Genomic DNA, 19,718 nt, shown 5'->3' on the forward strand with positions numbered 1-19,718 from the left:
AAAGTGTGCAAGAAAATAGAGGAGTGGGAGAGACCATTGTTACTGGAAGATGAAGGCCCTTTTCCTCCAAGACTCCCACCTGCCTATAGGGATGTATATCCAAAAGAGCCTGATGGGCGACCGAGTTACCGGTCCAGAAGTAGAAAGCAGCCTGTCTGCCACCATTGTAAGAAATATGGACATACTGAATCAATGTGCTGGCAGTTAAAAGAGCAACCCCTGAGGCAGAGGACCGCCCCTCGGGAGGTAGAACAGTAGGTCCAAAGGATCCAAGCTGGATGCCTAAGTATGTAGGATCCCGTCCAAAAATTAAAATATGTATCAATGGGATACCCTTTGAAGCCCTGTTGGACACTGGGTCAAAGGTCACCACCATTCAACGGCCTGCTTTTGACAAGTTCGGGATCCAAGTCTCCTCACCCAGCCACCAGAGTCCTGGCTAGATATCATTGCCAGCAACGGTAAGCCAGTGAAAGTCCATGGGTATTGGGAACCTACCCTTCAGGTGGGAGAAGCCACCCTGCCACAGCAAGGCGTGATTGTGGTACAAGCAGGAGATAAAGGAGGACACCCTGTGATCTTAGGGACTAAAGTTCTTAAAAATTGTTACTCCGAAGTGCTTGACGCATTGAATCAAACTATATCTTCAGCCTCACCTGCTTCCAGAAGAGTTCTTCAAAAGACTATCAGTGTGCTGTGTGCTCAACAAAGGTTCGCCAACAAAAAAAAGGAGAAATTTGTACTGTCCGGATCCGGGATAACCGGCCGGGTATTTTGCCTCCAAATTCCCAGATCATCCTGTGGTGCCGTGCTGTGTTAGGGATCCAGGGCCAGGACTATCAAGCCCTAGTGAAACCTATTCCCATTGAGAATCATCCCTTCATACGGACAGCCAAGAGCCTGGTGACCGTGTCTCCAGGTAAAGTGCCTGTCCGTTTAATTAACTTTGGTGATCATCCCGTTATTCTCCTTAAACACTGCCCCGTTGCTCAGCTTTTCCAGGTGTCTTTCCAGGATGTGATCCGTCTGCCTGCCACGGAGGAGTTCCAGACCACACAGAGCAGCAGCCTCCCCACGACATCCTGGTGGGAAGAACTACATGTAGGGAACGAATCCACCCCGAAGGAGCAAATAGAGGGAGTCCTGAATCTAATGAAGGAGCACCACCAGGCTTTCAGCAAGCACTCCACGAACTACGGAGAGGTCAGTGTAATCAAACACACCATACCCACTGGCTCTCATCCTCCTATTAAGGAGAGACACAGACCCATACCACCTACTACTAGAGTTGAGCGAACACCTGGATGTTCGGGTTCGAGAAGTTCGGCCGAACATCCCGGAAATGTTCGGGTTCGGGATCCGAACCCGATCCGAACTTCGTCCCGAACCCGAACCCCATTGAAGTCAATGGGGACCCGAACTTTTCGGCACTAAAAAGGCTGTAAAACAGCCCAGGAAAGAGCTAGAGGGCTGCAAAAGGCAGCAACATGTAGGTAAATCCCCTGCAAACAAATGTGGATAGGGAAATGAATTAAAATAAAAATTAAATAAATAAAAATTAACCAAAATCAATTGGAGAGAGGTTCCATAGCAGAGAATCTGGCTTCCCGTCACCCACCACTGGAACAGTCCATTCTCAGATATTTAGGCCCCGGCACCCAGGCAGAGGAGAGAGGTCCCGTAACAGAGAATCTGTCTTCATGTCAGCAGAGAATTAGTCTGCATGTCATAGCAGAGAATGAGGCTTCACGTCAGCCACCACTGCAACAGTCCATTGGCATATATTTAGGCCCAGCACCCAGGCAGAGGAGAGAGGTCCCGTAACAGACAATCTGGCTTCATGTCAGCAGAGAATCAGTCTGCATGTCATAGCAGAGAATCAGGCTTCACGTCACCCACCACTGCAACAGTCCATTGTCATAAATTTAGGCCCAGCACTAGTGTTGAGCGGCATGTCCCATATTCGAATTCGCAAAATTTTGTGAATATTCGAAAGAATATTCGTAAAATATTCGCGATTATTCAAATTCGTTATTATTTCGCATATGCGATAATTCGAATTTTCGCATCGCATAATACATATGCTATGCAAAATTCACATGTGCGCTAATGAAATCGCCTTACGAAGATTCGCAACTCAATTCAATCACTAATGTATGAATGCAATGCCCTTTGCCTCTGTTCTGGGACAAGTGTAGATATTCGCATGTGCGCTAATAAAATCGCCTTACGAAGATTCGCACCTCAATCACTTTCTAGGGAATGTGAGACTTTTGGGAATCAATCGAGATACAGTGGGGGGTGATGACAGTAGTTGACAGAGTACAGATCAATGTAATCTGTAAGGTGGAAAGTAAAATAAAAAATACGAATATTCGTAAATCGAATTTTACGAAGTTCTACGTATTCGCGAATATGGTGCTATACTATATGAATGCACAGGCCTTTGCCTCTCTGTTCTGGGGACAAGTGTAGATATTTGCATTTGCGTTAATAAAATCGCCTTACGAAGATTCGCAGCTCAATTCAATCACTAATGTATGAATGCAAAGCCCTTTGCCTCTGTTCTGGGACAAGTGTAGATATTCGCATGTGCGCTAATAAAATCGCCTTACGAAGATTCGCAACTCAATTCACTAATGTATGAATGCAAAGCCCTTTGCCTCTGTTCTGGGACGTGCCGATATTCGCATGTGCGCTAATAAAATCGCCTTACGAAGATTCGCGCCTCAATCACTTTCTAGGCAATGTGAGTAAGATCTGAGCTGTTGGACCTTTGGGAAACAATCAATTATATGTGTACTGTAATTTTGTGGGGGGGGGGGAAAAAACAAAAAACGAATATTCGTTTTTACGAATATATAGCACTATATTCGAAATATTCGCGAAATCGCGAAGTTGCGATATTCGCGAAAAAATTTGCTTTTCGAATATTCGCGCTCAACACTACCCAGCACCCAGGCAGAGGAGAGAGGTCCCGTAACAGACAATCTGGCTTCATGTCAGCAGAGAATCAGTCTGCATATCATAGCAGAGAATGAGGCTTCACGTCAGCCACCACTGCAACAGTCCATTGGCATATATTTAGGCCCAGCACCCAGGCAGAGGAGAGAGGTCCCGTAACAGAGGATCTGGCTTCATGTCAGCAGAGAATTAGTCTGCATGTCATAGCAGAGAATCAGGCTTCACGTCACCCACCACTGCAACAGTCCATTGGCATATATTTAGGCCCAGCACCCAGGCAGAGGAGGGAGGTCCCGTAACAGAGAATCTGTCTTCATGTCAGCAGAGAATTAGTCTGCATGTCATAGCAGAGAATGAGGCTTCACGTCAGCCACCACTGCAACAGTCCATTGGCATATATTTAGGCCCAGCACACACACAGGCAGAGGAGAGAGGTCCCGTAACAGACAATCTGGCTTCATGTCAGCAGAGAATTAGTCTGCATGTCATAGCAGAGAATGAGGCTTCACGTCAGCCACCACTGCAACAGTCCATTGGCATATATTTAGGCCCAGCACACACAGGCAGAGGAGGGAGGTCCCGTAACAGAGAATCTGTCTTCATGTCAGCAGAGAATTAGTCTGCATGTCATAGCAGAGAATCAGGCTTCACGTCACCCACCACTGCAACAGTCCATTGGCATATATTTAGGCCCAGCACCCAGGCAGAGGAGGGAGGTCCCGTAACAGAGAATCTGTCTTCATGTCAGCAGAGAATTAGTCTGCATGTCATAGCAGAGAATGAGGCTTCACGTCAGCCACCACTGCAACAGTCCATTGGCATATATTTAGGCCCAGCACACACACAGGCAGAGGAGAGAGGTCCCGTAACAGACAATCTGGCTTCATGTCAGCAGAGAATTAGTCTGCATGTCATAGCAGAGAATGAGGCTTCACGTCAGCCACCACTGCAACAGTCCATTGGCATATATTTAGGCCCAGCACACACACAGGCAGAGGAGAGAGGTCCCGTAACAGACAATCTGGCTTCATGTCAGCAGAGAATTAGTCTGCATGTCATAGCAGAGAATGAGGCTTCACGTCACCCACCACTGCAACAGTCCATTGGCATATATTTAGGCCCAGCACCCAGGCAGAGGAGGGAGGTCCCGTAACAGAGAATCTGTCTTCATGTCAGCAGAGAATTAGTCTGCATGTCATAGCAGAGAATGAGGCTTCACGTCAGCCACCACTGCAACAGTCCATTGGCATATATTTAGGCCCAGCACACACACAGGCAGAGGAGAGAGGTCCCGTAACAGACAATCTGGCTTCATGTCAGCAGAGAATTAGTCTGCATGTCATAGCAGAGAATGAGGCTTCACGTCAGCCACCACTGCAACAGTCTATTGGCATATATTTAGGCCCAGCACACACACAGGCAGAGGAGAGAGGTCCCGTAACAGACAATCTGGCTTCATGTCAGCAGAGAATTAGTCTGCATGTCATAGCAGAGAATGAGGCTTCACGTCAGCCACCACTGCAACAGTCCATTGGCATATATTTAGGCCCAGCACACACACAGGCAGAGGAGAGAGGTCCCGTAACAGACAATCTGGCTTCATGTCAGCAGAGAATTAGTCTGCATGTCATAGCAGAGAATGAGGCTTCACGTCAGCCACCACTGCAACAGTCCATTGGCATATATTTAGGCCCAGCACACACAGGCAGAGGAGAGAGGTCCCGTAACAGACAATCTGGCTTCATGTCAGCAGAGAATTAGTCTGCATGTCATAGCAGAGAATGAGGCTTCACGTCACCCACCACTGCAACAGTCCATTGGCATATATTTAGGCCCAGCACCCAGGCAGAGGAGGGAGGTCCCGTAACAGAGAATCTGTCTTCATGTCAGCAGAGAATTAGTCTGCATGTCATAGCAGAGAATGAGGCTTCACGTCAGCCACCACTGCAACAGTCCATTGGCATATATTTAGGCCTAGCACACAGGCAGAGGAGAGGTTCATTCAACTTTGGGTAGCCTCGCAATATAATGGTAAAATGAAAATAAAAATAGGATTGAATGAGGAAGTGCCCTGGAGTCCAATAATATATGGTTATGGGGAGGTAGTTAATGTCTAATCTGGACAAGGGACGGACAGGTCCTGTGGGATCCATGCCTGGTTCATTTTTATGAACGTCAGCTTGTCCACATTGGCTGTAGACAGGCGGCTGCGTTTGTCTGTAATGACGCCCCCTGCCGTGCTGAATACACGTTCAGACAAAACGCTGGCTGCCGGGCAGGCCAGCACCTCCAAGGCATAAAAGGCTAGCTCTGGCCACGTGGACAATTTAGAGACCCAGAAGTTGAATGGGGCCGAACCATCAGTCAGTACGTGGAGGGGTGTGCACACGTACTGTTCCACCATGTTAGTGAAATGTTGCCTCCTGCTAACACGTTGCGTATCAGGTGGTGGTGCAGTTAGCTGTGGCGTGTTGACAAAAGTTTTCCACATCTCTGCCATGCTAACCCTGCCCTCAGAGGAGCTGGCCGTGACACAGCTGCCTTGGCGACCTCTTGCTCCTCCTCTGCCTTGGCCTTGGGCTTCCACTTGTTCCCCTGTGACATTTGGGAATGCTCTCAGTAGCGCGTCTACCAACGTGCGCTTGTACTCGCGCATCTTCCTATCACGCTCCAGTGCAGGAAGTAAGGTGGGCACATTGTCTTTGTAGCGTGGATCCAGCAGGGTGGCAACCCAGTAGTCCGCACAGGTTAAAATGTGGGCAACTCTGCTGTCGTTGCGCAGGCACTGCAGCATGTAGTCGCTCATGTGTGCCAGGCTGCCCAGGGGTAAGGACAAGCTGTCCTCTGTGGGAGGCGTATCGTCATCGTCCTGCCTTTCCCCCCAGCCACGCACCAGTGATGGACCCGAGCTGCGTTGGGTGCCACCCCGCTGTGACCATGCTTCATCCTCATCCTCCTCCACCTCATCCTCGTCCTCCTCGTCCTCCAGTAGTGGGCCCTGGCTGGCCACATTTGTACCTGGCCTCTGCTGTTGCCAAAAACCTCCCTCTGAGTCACTTCGAAGAGACTGGCCTGAAAGTGCTAAAAATGACCCCTCTTCCTCCTCCTCCTCCTCCTCCTCCTGGGCCACCTCCTCTTCCATCATCGCCCTAAGTGTTTTCTCAAGGAGACATAGAAGTGGTATTGTAACGCTGATAACGGTGTCATCGCCACTGGCCATGTTGGTGGAGTACTCGAAACAGCGCAACAGGGCACACAGGTCTCGCATGGAGGCCCAGTCATTGGTGGTGAAGTGGTGCTGTTCTGTAGTGCGACTGACCCGTGCGTGCTGCAGCTGAAACTCCACTATGGCCTGCTGCTGCTCGCACAGTCTGTCCAGCATGTGCAAGGTGGAGTTCCACCTGGTGGGCACGTCGCATATGAGGCGGTGAGCGGGAAGGCCGAAGTTACGCTGTAGCGCAGACAGGCGAGCAGCAGCAGGATGTGAACGCCGGAAGCGCGAACAGACGGCCCGCACTTTATGCAGCAGCTCTGACATGTCGGGGTAGTTGTGAATGAACTTCTGCACCACCAAATTCAGCACATGCGCCAAGCAAGGGATGTGCGTCAAATTGGCTAGTCCCAGAGCTGATTTCGCCCATTATCACACACCACCAGGCCGGGCTTGAGGCTCACCGGCAGCAACCACTCGTCGGTCTGTTGTTCTATACCCCGCCACAACTCCTGTGCGGTGTGGGGCCTGTCCCCCAAACATATGAGTTTCAGAATGGCCTGCTGACGTTTACCCCGGGCTGTGCTGAAGTTGGTGGTGAAGGTGTGTGGCTGACTGGATGAGCAGGTGGAAGAAGAGGAGGAGGAAGCCGAGAAGGAGGAGGTGGCAACAGGAGGCAAAGAATGTTGCCCTGCGATCCTTGGCGGCGGAAGGACGTGCGCCAAACAGCTCTCCGCCTGGGGCCCAGCTGCCACTACATTTACCCAGTGTGCAGTTAGGGAGATATAGCGTCCCTGGCCGTGCTTACTGGTCCACGTATCTGTGGTTAGGTGGACCTTGCCACAGATGGCGTTGCGCAGTGCACACTTGATTTTATCGGATACTTGGTTGTGCAGGGAAGGCACGGCTCTCTTGGAGAAGTAGTGCCGGCTGGGAACAACATACTGTGGGACAGCAAGCGACATGAGCTGTTTGAAGCTGTCTGTGTCCACCAGCCTAAATGACAGCATTTCATAGGCCAGTAGTTTAGAAATGCTGGCATTCAGGGCCAGGGATCGAGGGTGGCTAGGTGGGAATTTACGCTTTCTATCAAATGTTTGTGAGATGGAGAGCTGAACGCTGGCGTGTGACATGGTTGAGACGCTTGGTGACGGAGGTGGTGGTGGTGGTACATCCCCTGTTTGCTGGGCGGCAGGTGCCAACGTTCCTCCAGAGGCGGAGGAAGAGGCCGAGGCGGCAGCAGCAGAATAGGCCGAGGCGGCAGCAGCAGAAGAGGTAGCAGGGGGAGCCTGAGTGACTTCCTTGGTTTTAAGGTGTTTACTCCACTGCAGTTCATGCTTTGCATGCAGGTGCCTGGTCATGCAGGTTGTGCTCAGGTTCAGAACGTTAATGCCTCGCTTCAGGCTCTGATGGCACAGCGTGCAAACCACTCGGGTCTTGTCGTCAGCACATTGTTTGAAGAAGTGCCATGCCAGGGAACTCCTTGAAGCTGCCTTTGGGGTGCTCGGTCCCAGATGGCGGCGGTCAGTAGCAGGCGGAGTCTCTTGGCGGCGGGTGTTCTGCTTTTGCCCACTGCTCCCTCTTTTGCTACGCTGTTGGCTCGGTCTCACCACTGCCTCTTCCTCCGAACTGTGAAAGTCAGTGGCACGACCTTCATTCCATGTGGGGTCTAGGACCTCATCGTCCCCTGCATCGTCTTCCACCCAGTCTTGATCCCTGACCTCCTGTTCAGTCTGCACACTGCAGAAAGACGCAGCAGTTGGCACCTGTGTTTCGTCATCATCAGAGACATGCTGAGGTGGTATTCCCATGTCCTCATCATCAGGAAACATAAGTGGTTGTGCGTCAGTGCATTCTATGTCTTTCACCGCTGGGGAAGGGCTAGGTGGATGCCCTTGGGAAACCCTGCCAGCGGAGTCTTCAAACAGCATAAGAGACTGCTGCATAACTTGAGGCTGAGACAGTTTCCCTGGTATGCATGTGGGTGATGTGACAGACTGATGGGGTTGGTTTTCAGGCGCCATCTGTGCGCTTTCTGCAGAAGACTGGGTGGGAGATAATGTGAACGTGCTGGATCCACTGTCGGCCACCCAATTGACTAATGCCTGTACCTGCTCAGGCCTTACCATCCTTAGAACGGCATTGGGCCCCACCATATATCGCTGTAAATTCTGGCGGCTACTGGGACCTGAGGTAGTTGGTACACTAGGACGTGTGGATGTGGCAGAACGGCCACGTCCTCTCCCAGCACCAGAGGGTCCACTAACACCACCACGACCATGTCCACGTCCGCGTCCCTTACTAGATGTTTTTCTCATTGTTATGGTTCACCACAACAACAAATATATTATTTGGCCCAATGTATTGTATTCAAATTCAGCGGGATATAAATTTGAGGCCTAGTATTTAGGCGCTGGGTGACCGGTATGGATTTAGTGACAGAATTAGACTTGGAAATGCACAGAAGCGTGTGTGTGAAGTTATTCTGAATGACCCTATGTGCACCTTCAATATTATATACCCTTTTAGGGATAGATTTCAAATAGCTCTGATATAGCAGAAACCACTAAATTATGAAATTGCTAAATTGGGAATTGTACTTCAACCCAGAACAAAAAATGTGCTTTGACGGACACTAAATATCTTGCCCAGCAACAACAGTACAGCGGTGGGTAACGAGAGATTTAGAGGGATTTAAATTTGAGGCCTAGTATTTAGGCGCTGGGTGACAGGTATGGGTTTAGTGACAGAATTAGACTTGAAAATACACAGTAGCGGGTGTGTGTGAAGTTATTCTGAATGACCCAATGTGCACCTTCAATATTATATACCCTTTTAGGGATAGATTTCAAATAGCTCTGATATAGCAGAAACCACTAAATTATGAAATTGCTAAATTGGGAATTGTACTTCAACCCAGAACAAAAAATGTGCTTTGACGGACACTAAATATCTTGCCCAGCAACAACAGTACAGTGGTGGGTAACGAGAGATTTAGAGGGATTTAAATTTGAGGCCTAGTATTTAGGCGCTGGGTCACCGGTATGGATTTAGTGACAGAATTAGACTTGGAAATGCACAGAAGCGTGTGTGTGAAGTTATTCTGAATGACCCTATGTGCACCTTCAATATTATATACCCTTTTAGGGATAGATTTCAAATAGCTCTGATATAGCAGAAACCACTAAATTATGAAATTGCTAAATTTGGAATTGTACTTCAACCCAGAACAAAAAATGTGCTTTGACGGACACTAAATATCTTGCCCAGCAACAACAGTACACCGGTGGGTAACGAGAGATTTAGAGGGAATTAAATTTGAGGCCTAGTATTTAGGCGCTGGGTCACCGGTATGGATTTAGTGACAGAATTAGACTTGGAAATACACAGTAGCGGGTGTGTGTGAAGTTATTCTGAATGACCCTATGTGCACCTTCAATATTATATACCCTTTTAGGGATAGATTTCAAATAGCTCTGATATAGCAGAAACCACTAAATTATGAAATTGCTAAATTGGGAATTGTACTTCAACCCAGAACAAAAAATGTGCTTTGACGGACACTAAATATCTTGCCCAGCAACAACAGTACAGCGGTGGGTAACGAGAGATTTAGAGGGAATTAAATTTGAGGCCTAGTATTTAGGCGCTGGGTCACCGGTATGGATTTAGTGACAGAATTAGACTTGGAAATGCACAGAAGCGTGTGTGTGAAGTTATTCTGAATGACCCTATGTGCACCTTCAATATTATATACCCTTTTTGGGATAGATTTCAAATAGCTCTGATATAGCAGGAACCACTAAATTATGAAATTGCTAAATTGGGAATTGTACTTCAACCCAGAACAAAAAATGTGCTTTGACGGGCACTAAATAACTTTCCCAGCTACAACAGGACAACGGTAACGAGAGATTTAGAGGGATTTAAATTTGAGGCCTAGTATTTAGGCGCTGGGTGACAGGTATGGGTTTAGTGACAGAATTAGACTTGGAAATACACAGTAGCGGGTGTGTGTGAAGTTACTCTGAATGACCCTATGTGCACCTTCAATATTATATACCCTTTTTGGGATAGATTTCAAAGAGCTCTGATATAGCAGGAACCACTAAATTATGAAATTGCTAAATTGGGAATTGTATTTCAACCCAGAACAAGAAATGTGCTTGAACGGACACTAAATAACTCGCCCAGCTACAGCACTAGGGACAGATTTAGCTGGATATAAATTTGAGGCCTAGTATTTAGGCGCTGGGTGACCGGTATGGATTTAGTGACAGAATTAGACTGGGATATGGCCAAAAAATGAACAGACTATTGCTGGTTAAATGCACTTGGTGTGACAGCTTCACCCTGATGTAGGCTTTAGCCAAAAAACAACCACACCATTGAGGGTTAAATGCACTTGGTGACAGGCGCAGCTTGCCCCTGATTTTGTATATGGCCAAAAAATGAACAGACTATTGCTGGTTAAATGCACTTGGTGTGACAGCTTCACCCTGATGTAGGCTTTAGCCAGAAAACAACCACACCATTGAGGGTTAAATGCACTTGGTGACAGGCGCAGCTTGCCCCTGATTTTGTATATGGCCAAAAAATGAACAGACTATTGCTGGTTAAATGCACTTGGTGTGACAGCTTCACCCTGATGTAGGCTTTAGCCAAAAAACAACCACACCATTGAGGGTTAAATGCACTTGGTGACAGGCGCAGCTTGCCCCTGATTTTGTATATGGCCAAAAAATGAACAGACTATTGCTGGTTAAATGCACTTGGTGTGACAGCTTCACCCTGATGTAGGCTTTAGCCAAAAAACAACCACACCATTGAGGGTTAAATGCACTTGGTCGCAGCTTGTGCTGGCGCACCACAAGACACAAAATGGCCGCCGATCACCCCAGAAAAATGAGACTGACAAACGGTCTGTGCAGCCTAAAAACAGTGAGCAATTGAGGATCAGCAGCTCAATGATCCACAGCTGCAGATCGATCAGTTAATCAAGTCCTTTGGAGGAGTTAATCTGCCTAATCTCGCCCTACTGTCGCAGCCGCAACCTCTCCCTACGCTAATCAGAGCAGAGTGACGGGCGGCGCTATGTGACTCCAGCTTAAATAGAGGCTGGGTCACATGGTGCTCTGGCCAATCACAGCCATGCCAATAGTAGGCATGGCTGTGATGGCCTCTTGGGGCAAGTAGTATGACGCTTGTTGATTGGCTGCTTTGCAGCCTTTCAAAAAGCGCCAAGAAAGCGTCACAAAAGCGCGAAGAAAGCGACGAACACCGAACCCGAACCCGGACTTTTACGAAAATGTCCGGGTTCGGGTCCGTGTCACGGACACCCCAAAATTCGGTACGAACCCGAACTATACAGTTCGAGTTCGCTCATCCCTACCTACTACCTATCAGTCTGTGAAGGAGATGATACAAGAGATGAAAGACTCTAATATAATCCGGGACAGTCATAGTCCCTGGGCTGCGCCCCTAGTTCTTGTCCGAAAAAAAAGATGGCAGCATAAGGTTCTGTGTGGATTACAGAAAAATGTATCAAATCACCCACAAAGATGCATATCCATTGCCACGCATTGAGGAATCCTTGACTGCCTTGGGGTCATCAGCCTATTTCTCCACCTTGGACTTAACCAGTGGGTACTGGCAAGTACCCATGGCCCCAGAAGATCGAGAAAAGACTGCTTTCACTACACCTATGGGCCTGTTTGAATTCAATTATATGCCGTTTGGACTGTGTAACGCTCCAGGAACGTTCCAGAGGCTGATGGAACGTTGTTTAGGCCATAGGAATTTTGAGACTGTATTATACCTGGATGACGTCATTATATACTCCAAGACGTATGAGAACCATTTAAAACACCTGGGTGAAGTGTTTCAAGTTCTCACTAAATATGGCCTCAAAATCAAGCCATCCAAGTACCACCTGCTGAAACCAGCGGTCAAATACCTCGGGCACGTTGTCAGTGCCAAAGGAGTACAGCCTGATCCGGATAAACTTGCTGCTGTCCGCAACTGGCCTACCCCTACCACCGTGAAGGAGGTATGAAGCTTTCTCAGTTTTGCAGGGTATTACAGGCGCTTCATCCCGCATTTCGCACAAATTGCGGATCCCATCCAGGAACTCCTGAGGGGGCATCCAAAGAAGAGCCCAAAAACTCCTATTCCTGTTGAATGGAACGAAGAACGGGAAATTGCCTTTCAGCTCCTAAAGAAGAAGTTGACTGAACCCCCTGTTCTGGGTTACCCAGATTATCAGAAGCCGTTCCACCTCTACACAGATGCCAGTAAAAGAGGCCTAGGGGCCGTGTTGGCTCAGGTGCAAGATAACAAAGAGAGGGTAATTGCCTACGCCAGCAGATCCCTGAAGGGAGCTGAGAAGAACGACCAGAACTACAGTTCCTTCAAGCTGGAGTTTCTTGCCTTAGTGTGGGCTGTGACCGAAAAGTTTAAGGACTATCTCGCTGCCACACCATTTGTTGCCTTCACGGACAATAACCCCCTGGCGCATCTGAATACAGCCAAATTAGGGGCACTGGAGCAAAGATGGGCCTCCCGCCTTGCCAACTATGACTTCACTGTGAAATATCGGGCAGGCCGCTCCAACGATAACGCTGATGCCCTGTCGCGGCTTCCCACTACTGAAGCCCCAGATGAACCAAAGGATGCCTGGGAAGAAGTGGAAATGCCAGCGTTCTACAATAAATTTGCCCAGCAGGATAATATCCGTACTGAAAACCTCCCTGCTGCTGATCCTCCCTCATCAGATGTTCCTGAGTCCAGAGGCAACCAAGAAAGGTGGATTAAGCTCCAGTCCGAAAGTAGAGTCCTCGGTGAACTGCTCGACTTCCTTACCAGTGGGAAAATCCCTGAGAGAATCCGCCGGAAGAGTGCAGACCCAGAACTAGCGAGACTGTGGAGACATCGCCACCAACTATTCCTTCAAAGAGGCCTGTTGCTCAGAAGGAGCCTGGATCCAGTGTCCTGTGATAGGATATATCAAATCCTCATACCACGTTGAGATGCCAGCCTGGTGCTGGATATGTATCACAACCAGTCCGGACACTCCGGCGTGCAGAAGACTGAGGCCACTCTTCACAGAAAATTCTATTGGATTGGGATGAGAGAGGATATTGAGAAATGGTGCCGAGAATGCACTGCCTGTGCTGTGGGGCGAACTGAACGCCATGACCAGAGGGCGCCTCTCCATCCTATCGTAAGTAAAACTCCTTTAGAACTTGTTGCTATTGACCATGTGAAGTTGGAGCCGAGTCGCTCAGGGTATACTTATGCCATGACTATTATTGATCACTTCACTAAGTTTGTCGTAGCAGTGCCTGTGAAAGACCTGACAGCTAAGACTACAGCAGAGGCGTTCTGGAAGCATTTCCTGCTGCCCTACGGCTGCCCAGAAAAGATCCTCACCGACCAAGGGTCTGCGTTTGAGTCCCAGCTGTTTCAAGAGATGTGCCTGCTGCATAATTGCCAGAAAGTCCGGACCACCGCCTATCATCCGCAAGGTAACGGACTCTGTGAAAAGATGAATAAAACCCTCATTGAAATGCTGAGAGCAGTACCCCCTGAGACGAGGGGTGATTGGCCTACTGTGTTGCCACAGCTCATGTATACTTACAACAACACCATTCATTGTTCCACCGGTTACACCCCGTTCTATTTGATGTTTGGCAGACAAGGGAGGTTGTCTGCGGATCACTCCCTGGGTGTGCAAGTTCCGGATGTGATTAACCCACTGCCAAGGACTAATTGGGTGGTGGAGCACCAAAGACGTCTCCTCAATGCTAAGGAGATCGTTCAGGAACGCATGGAGAATGCCCGGGAACGACAACAAAAAGACTATGACCAGGCTGCCCATGCGGAACCCCTAGCTCTAGGAGACAAGGTATGGTTAAAAAACAACCACCGAACCAGCAAGTTGGACAGTAAATGGGAAAGGATTCCCTATATTATTTCTGCCATCCCTAATGCTGAAGTACATATTTACCAAGTCTCCACAGAAGGTAAAGGTTCTCAAATTGTTCATAGGAATCGTTTAAAGCCTTGTATAGAAGGAGAACCGGCGGCAGAGGATATGGAGCCAGAGTCTCCTGAACCTGAATTGCCAGCTCCACCTGTGGACCCTATGCAGGCTGTGGAGAACTTAATCTATGACAAAGAACCGCTCCATTGGTTTCTCACACCCTGGTTGAACTTGATGGTTCCGGCTCCAGTTCCTGTTAGCCCTCAGCCTCAGGACACCTTGCCTCAGAGAGCTCCTGAAGTAGCGCCAGAGGCGGTGGGCTCCTCTGACCTTCCTGAGTCCGGGCAGGAAGAACCCCTGCCAGTTAGGAGGTCCACCCGTTCTACCAGGGGGCACCCACCTGTGAGGTTTGGAGACTACATTATGGGCCCAGGTAGCCCCTCACGGAAAACCCCTGTTTCACTCTTTGCAAGCCTGGGTACGGACTCATGTTTTTCTTTGAGCCTCTAAGGACTATTTGTTTTACATTTTCTATGGACTACTACTGTTTTATTATGGACAATTTGCACTTCTACGTTTATGATGGACTATCCTGGTATTATTGATACGCTGCACCAGGTCAGCGCCCCTGTTCCTTTACATTATCCTGAGAGAAGAGAACAACGCCCCTTTTCACCACACCTTTCAGTGACACTGTCTGTCATTTTTTATATTGTTAATGTGGTGATTGCTGTGTATGCCTGTTCTCCATTTTGTCTTTCAGGCTGCAGCTTCCAGATGGGCGGACCCCTCATGTTGCGCCGAGGACGGGCAACGTCATAGCGTGGGGGTATGTAGTGTTCCACTAGGTAAAGGTGGACACTACACAAGGGTTAATGTGTTTAGTGCATTTACTGTCATGTGTATGCATTTCCCTGTTAATGCTCAGCAGGCCTAGTTGGGTGTAATTAGACATCCCAGACACTAGAGGGAGATAGGGAGCCCCTAGTATAAATGTCCAGTCCCAGACAGGGAGGAGTTAGGTCATAGTCAGGAGTCTGTGGAGACAGAAGTGAGAAGGCACCAGCCAGAGATATGCTGAGGGCCTCCTCCTGACATGCAGCTAGATAGTCCTGGTTTCTAGTTGCACCAGGAGGCTAGAAGGAGTACAGCCTGCCTGGAGACCAGTAATCCAGTCAACACAGATGAGACACCCCAGTAGTAGGAGAGCACCTCCTGGGAGAAACCTGCAGCCACCTTTCCAATCCAGCAGAGAAGCCAGCTAGGAAACAAAGGTACTTGTAACGGAAGGTGTACAGGAAGCAAGAAAACACAAAATGAATATACGACTGACTGGATCCAAAACTAAGGGACAAAAAGGGAGAGCCCTGCATCAGACCTGGCTCTCTCCCTTACTGCTCAGCCTATGCGAAAATCCCAATGGTAGATGATCGCATATCCTCGTACCTCGACTGTATAACACCTGAACACCCTATAATAGTGAGGGGACACGACCACCGGCTCCCTACACTAGATACGGAGGGAGTCAGGGTCACCTGGGATCCAGCAAACAGAAAGACACAAATGAATGAACAAAACTTATCTAGTAGAAGACTCAGTAGTAGCATTCAGCATGCATACACTCCAGGAAGTAATATAAACCGCAAACTGATGCACTATGGGGAGGGATTTAAAGGGGTGCAATCAGTGCAACTACATGACAGCTGAGAGAGGCTAACGAGATTCGAGAAAATGAAAGCAAAACAAAGGAACCTCAAGGAGGAGGTTCTGAAAGGCATCTGTCAGAGCTTCTCAGATGTCTGGTGGTGACAGTACCCCTCCTTCTACGAGTGGACTCCGGACACTCAGAGCCCACCTTCTCAGGATGGGACCTATGGAAAGCCTTGATGAGACGAGTGGCCTAAATGTCCGTCACTGGGACCCACATCCTCTCCTCAGGGCCATAACCCTCCTAATGAACGAGGTACTGAAGAGAACCGCGGACAACACTAGAATCCACAATCCTAGAGACCTGAAATTCAAGATTACCATCAACCACAATTGGAGGAGGAGGCAAAGACGAGGGTACAATGGGTTGGACATAAGGTTTTAATAAGGACTTATGAAAAACATTATGGATCTTCCAAGTCTGAGGAAGATCAAGACGGTAGGCAACAGGATTGATGACAGACAAGATTTTGTAAGGCCCAATAAACTTAGGACCCAACTTCCAGGAGGGAACCTTCAATTTGATATTCTTAGTAGACAACCACACCAGATCACCAGGGACACGTCTCTTATCCGCCACACGCTTATATCTCTCACTCATGCTCTTTAGATTATCCTGAATCTTTTGCCAAATAGATGACAAAGACGAGGAGAATCTGTCCTCATCAGGTAAACCAGAAGACCCCTCTCCAGAGAATGTCCCAAACTGCGGATGAAACCCATATGCACCAAAAAATGGTGACTTATCAGAGGACTCCTGACGACGGTTATTTAAAGCAAACTCAGCAAGGGACAAAAAAGAACACCAATCCTCCTGATTCTCCGCCACAAAACAGCGCAGATATGTCTCCAGATTCTGATTGACGTGCTCTGTCTGGCCATTCGACTGCGGGTGGAAAGCAGAAGAGAATGACAACCGAACCCCCAAGCGAGAACAGAAAGCCTTCCAGAATCTGGAAACAAACTGCGTGCCCCTATCAGAGACTATGTCTGAAGGAATACCATGCAATTTGACAATGTGATCAATAAATGCCTGCGCCAGCATCTTAGCATTGGGCAAGCCAGGAAAAGGGATGAAATGCACCATTTTGCTAAAACGGTCCACCACCACCAGAATCACAGTCTTCCCCGAGGAACGAGGCAGGTCCGTTATGAAGTCCATGGACAGATGTGTCCAAGGACGGGAAGGAATGGGTAAGGGAAGGAGAGGACCTGATGGCCGTGAATGAGGGACTTTGGCACGAGCGCAGGTCTCGCAGGCTGCCACAAAACCCTCAACCGACTTACGAAGCGCCGGCCACCAGAATCTCCGAGCGATGAGATCCACTGTGGCTCTTGCCCCCGGGTGCCCAGCAAGGACAGTATCGTGGTGTTCCTTAAAAATCTTTTGTCTTAAAGCGAGAGGCACAAACAACCTCCCAGGAGGACAAAGATCAGGAGCCTCTGACTGGGCTACCTGAACCTCTGCCTCCAATTCAGGATAAAGAGCAGAGACCACCACACCTTCAGCCAAAATGGGACCCGGGTCTTCAAAATTCCCACCTCCCGGAAAACAACGTGACAGGGCATCCGCCTTCACATTCTTAACCCCAGGGCGGAACGTGACAACAAAATTAAACCTTGAAAAGAACAAAGACCATCTGGCCTGTCTCGGGTTCAGACGCTTGGCTGACTCCAAGTAGGCCAGATTTTTATGGTCAGTAAACACGGTAATAGGGTGTCTGGCTCCCTCTAGCCAATGGCGCCATTCCTCAAAAGCCAACTTGATGGCCAACAACTCCCTATCTCCCACATAGTAATTTCTCTCTGCGGAGGAGAGTTTTTTTGAGAAAAAGGCACACGGTCGCCATTTGGCAGGAGAGGGACCCTGAGACAAGACCGCACCCACACCCACCTCAGAAGCATCAACCTCAACTATGAAGGGTAGAGAAATATCAGGTTGTACCAAGATGGGAGCGGAAGCAAAACTCTCCTTGATATTAGAAAAGGCCTTACGCGCCTCTACCGACCAGGAGGAAAAATCTACCCCCTTTCTAGTCATATCAGTGAGTGGTTTAACAACTAAGGAATAATTCAAAATAAACTTCCTGTAATAATTGGCAAAGCCCAAAAAACGCATCAGCGCCTTCTGATTCTCAGGAAGCTCCCACTCAAGCACAGTGCGGACCTTCTCGGGGTCCATGCGAAAACCAGAAGCGGAGAGAAGAAACCCCAGAAATTGAATTTCTGGAACCGCAAACACACATTTCTCCAGTTTAGCGTACAATTTATTCTCCCGCAGGATGCGCAAGACCTGACGTAAGTGTTCCCTATGAGTTTTGAAATCAGGAGAAAAAAATCAAAATGTCATCCAGATACACTAATACAAATTTCCCCATTAAATGATAAAAAATGCTGTTCACAAAATGCTGAAAAACAGCTGGAGCATTCATCAAACCAAAAGGCATAACCAAATTCCCAAAATGGCCCTCAGGGGTATTGAAGGCCGTCTTCCATTCGTCTCCTTCTCTGACCCTGACCAGGTTGTATGCCCCTCTTAGATCTATCTTGGAAAAAACTTTAGCCCCAACAATCTGGTTAAACAGGTCCGGGATCAGAGGAAGCGGATAAGGGTCACGAATTGTGATACTGTTCAGCTCCCTGAAATCCAGACATGGTCTTAAAGAACCATCTTTTTTCTTAACAAAGAAAAAACCAGCGGCAACAGGTGACTTCAAGGGTTGTATGTGTCCCTTTCTCAGACTCTCAGAGATATAAGCACGCAAAGCGACCCTTTCAGGTTGGGAGAGATTGTATAAACGAGATTTAGGCAGCTTGGCGCCTGGGGTGAGATTAATAGGGCAATCGTCCTGAACACCACTCTCAGAGAAGACATCCAAAAATTCAGAGAGAAAAGATGGTACAGTCTTAGTAGAAACCTCAGAAACAGATGTCGTGAGGCAATTTTCTCTGCAAAAGTCACTCCAACCATTTATTTGCCTGGCTTGCCAATCAATGGTGGTGTTATGTTTAGTGAGCCAGGGTAGCCCCAACACTAGAGGAGTAGGCAACCCGCTAAGGACGAAACATGACATCCTCAACATGAGCATCACTCACAATCAAACGGATATTGTGAACTATGCCCTTTAATAATTTCTGAGAAAGTGGAGCGGAATCAATAGCAAAAACAGGAATATCCTTTCCTAAAGTGCATACCTGGAAACCATGAGTTATAGCAAATTGATTATCAATGAGATTGACAGCTGCTCCACTATCTACAAAAATCTCACAAAAAATGTTCTTGCTCTCTAGCGCCACCCTGGCAGGCAGGACAAAATGGGAACTACAAGCAAACTGGAAAACCTTCAATTTCCGCCCCAACCCTGCCAATGGTAACAGATGGAACATTTTTAAAGGATTATTTTCTTTTTGTTTCTTTATTACTCCCAAAAAACTGCCTGAATCTCCTAGAGGGACAAACATTTGCCAAATGATTTATACCTCCACAACAGAAACAAACCTTCCCATGAGGGCTGAATCTTCTATTGTCAGAGGCAATCAACCCCAGCTGCATGGGCTTCTGCTCAGAAGGGATTGACAGCGACTGAGACCCCTGTGCACTGAATGAGACCGCCGCACTGTCCTGGGATTGAGTATGACAGGAAGGAGTGATCTCTCCTCTCTCTTTAAGACGCCTGTCAATACGAACGGCCCGAGACATGGCCGAGTCCAAGGAGGTAGGTCTCTCATGAAAGGCAAATGCATCTTTCAATCCCTCTGAAAGACCATGGCAAAATTGACTTCGGAGTGCAGCATCATTCCAACCAGTATCTGCTGCCCATCTCCGAAATTCTGAACAGTATATCTCTGCGG

Source organism: Bufo gargarizans, chromosome 2 (assembly GCF_014858855.1).
Source record: "Bufo gargarizans isolate SCDJY-AF-19 chromosome 2, ASM1485885v1, whole genome shotgun sequence".
Taxonomy (NCBI): domain Eukaryota; kingdom Metazoa; phylum Chordata; class Amphibia; order Anura; family Bufonidae; genus Bufo; species Bufo gargarizans.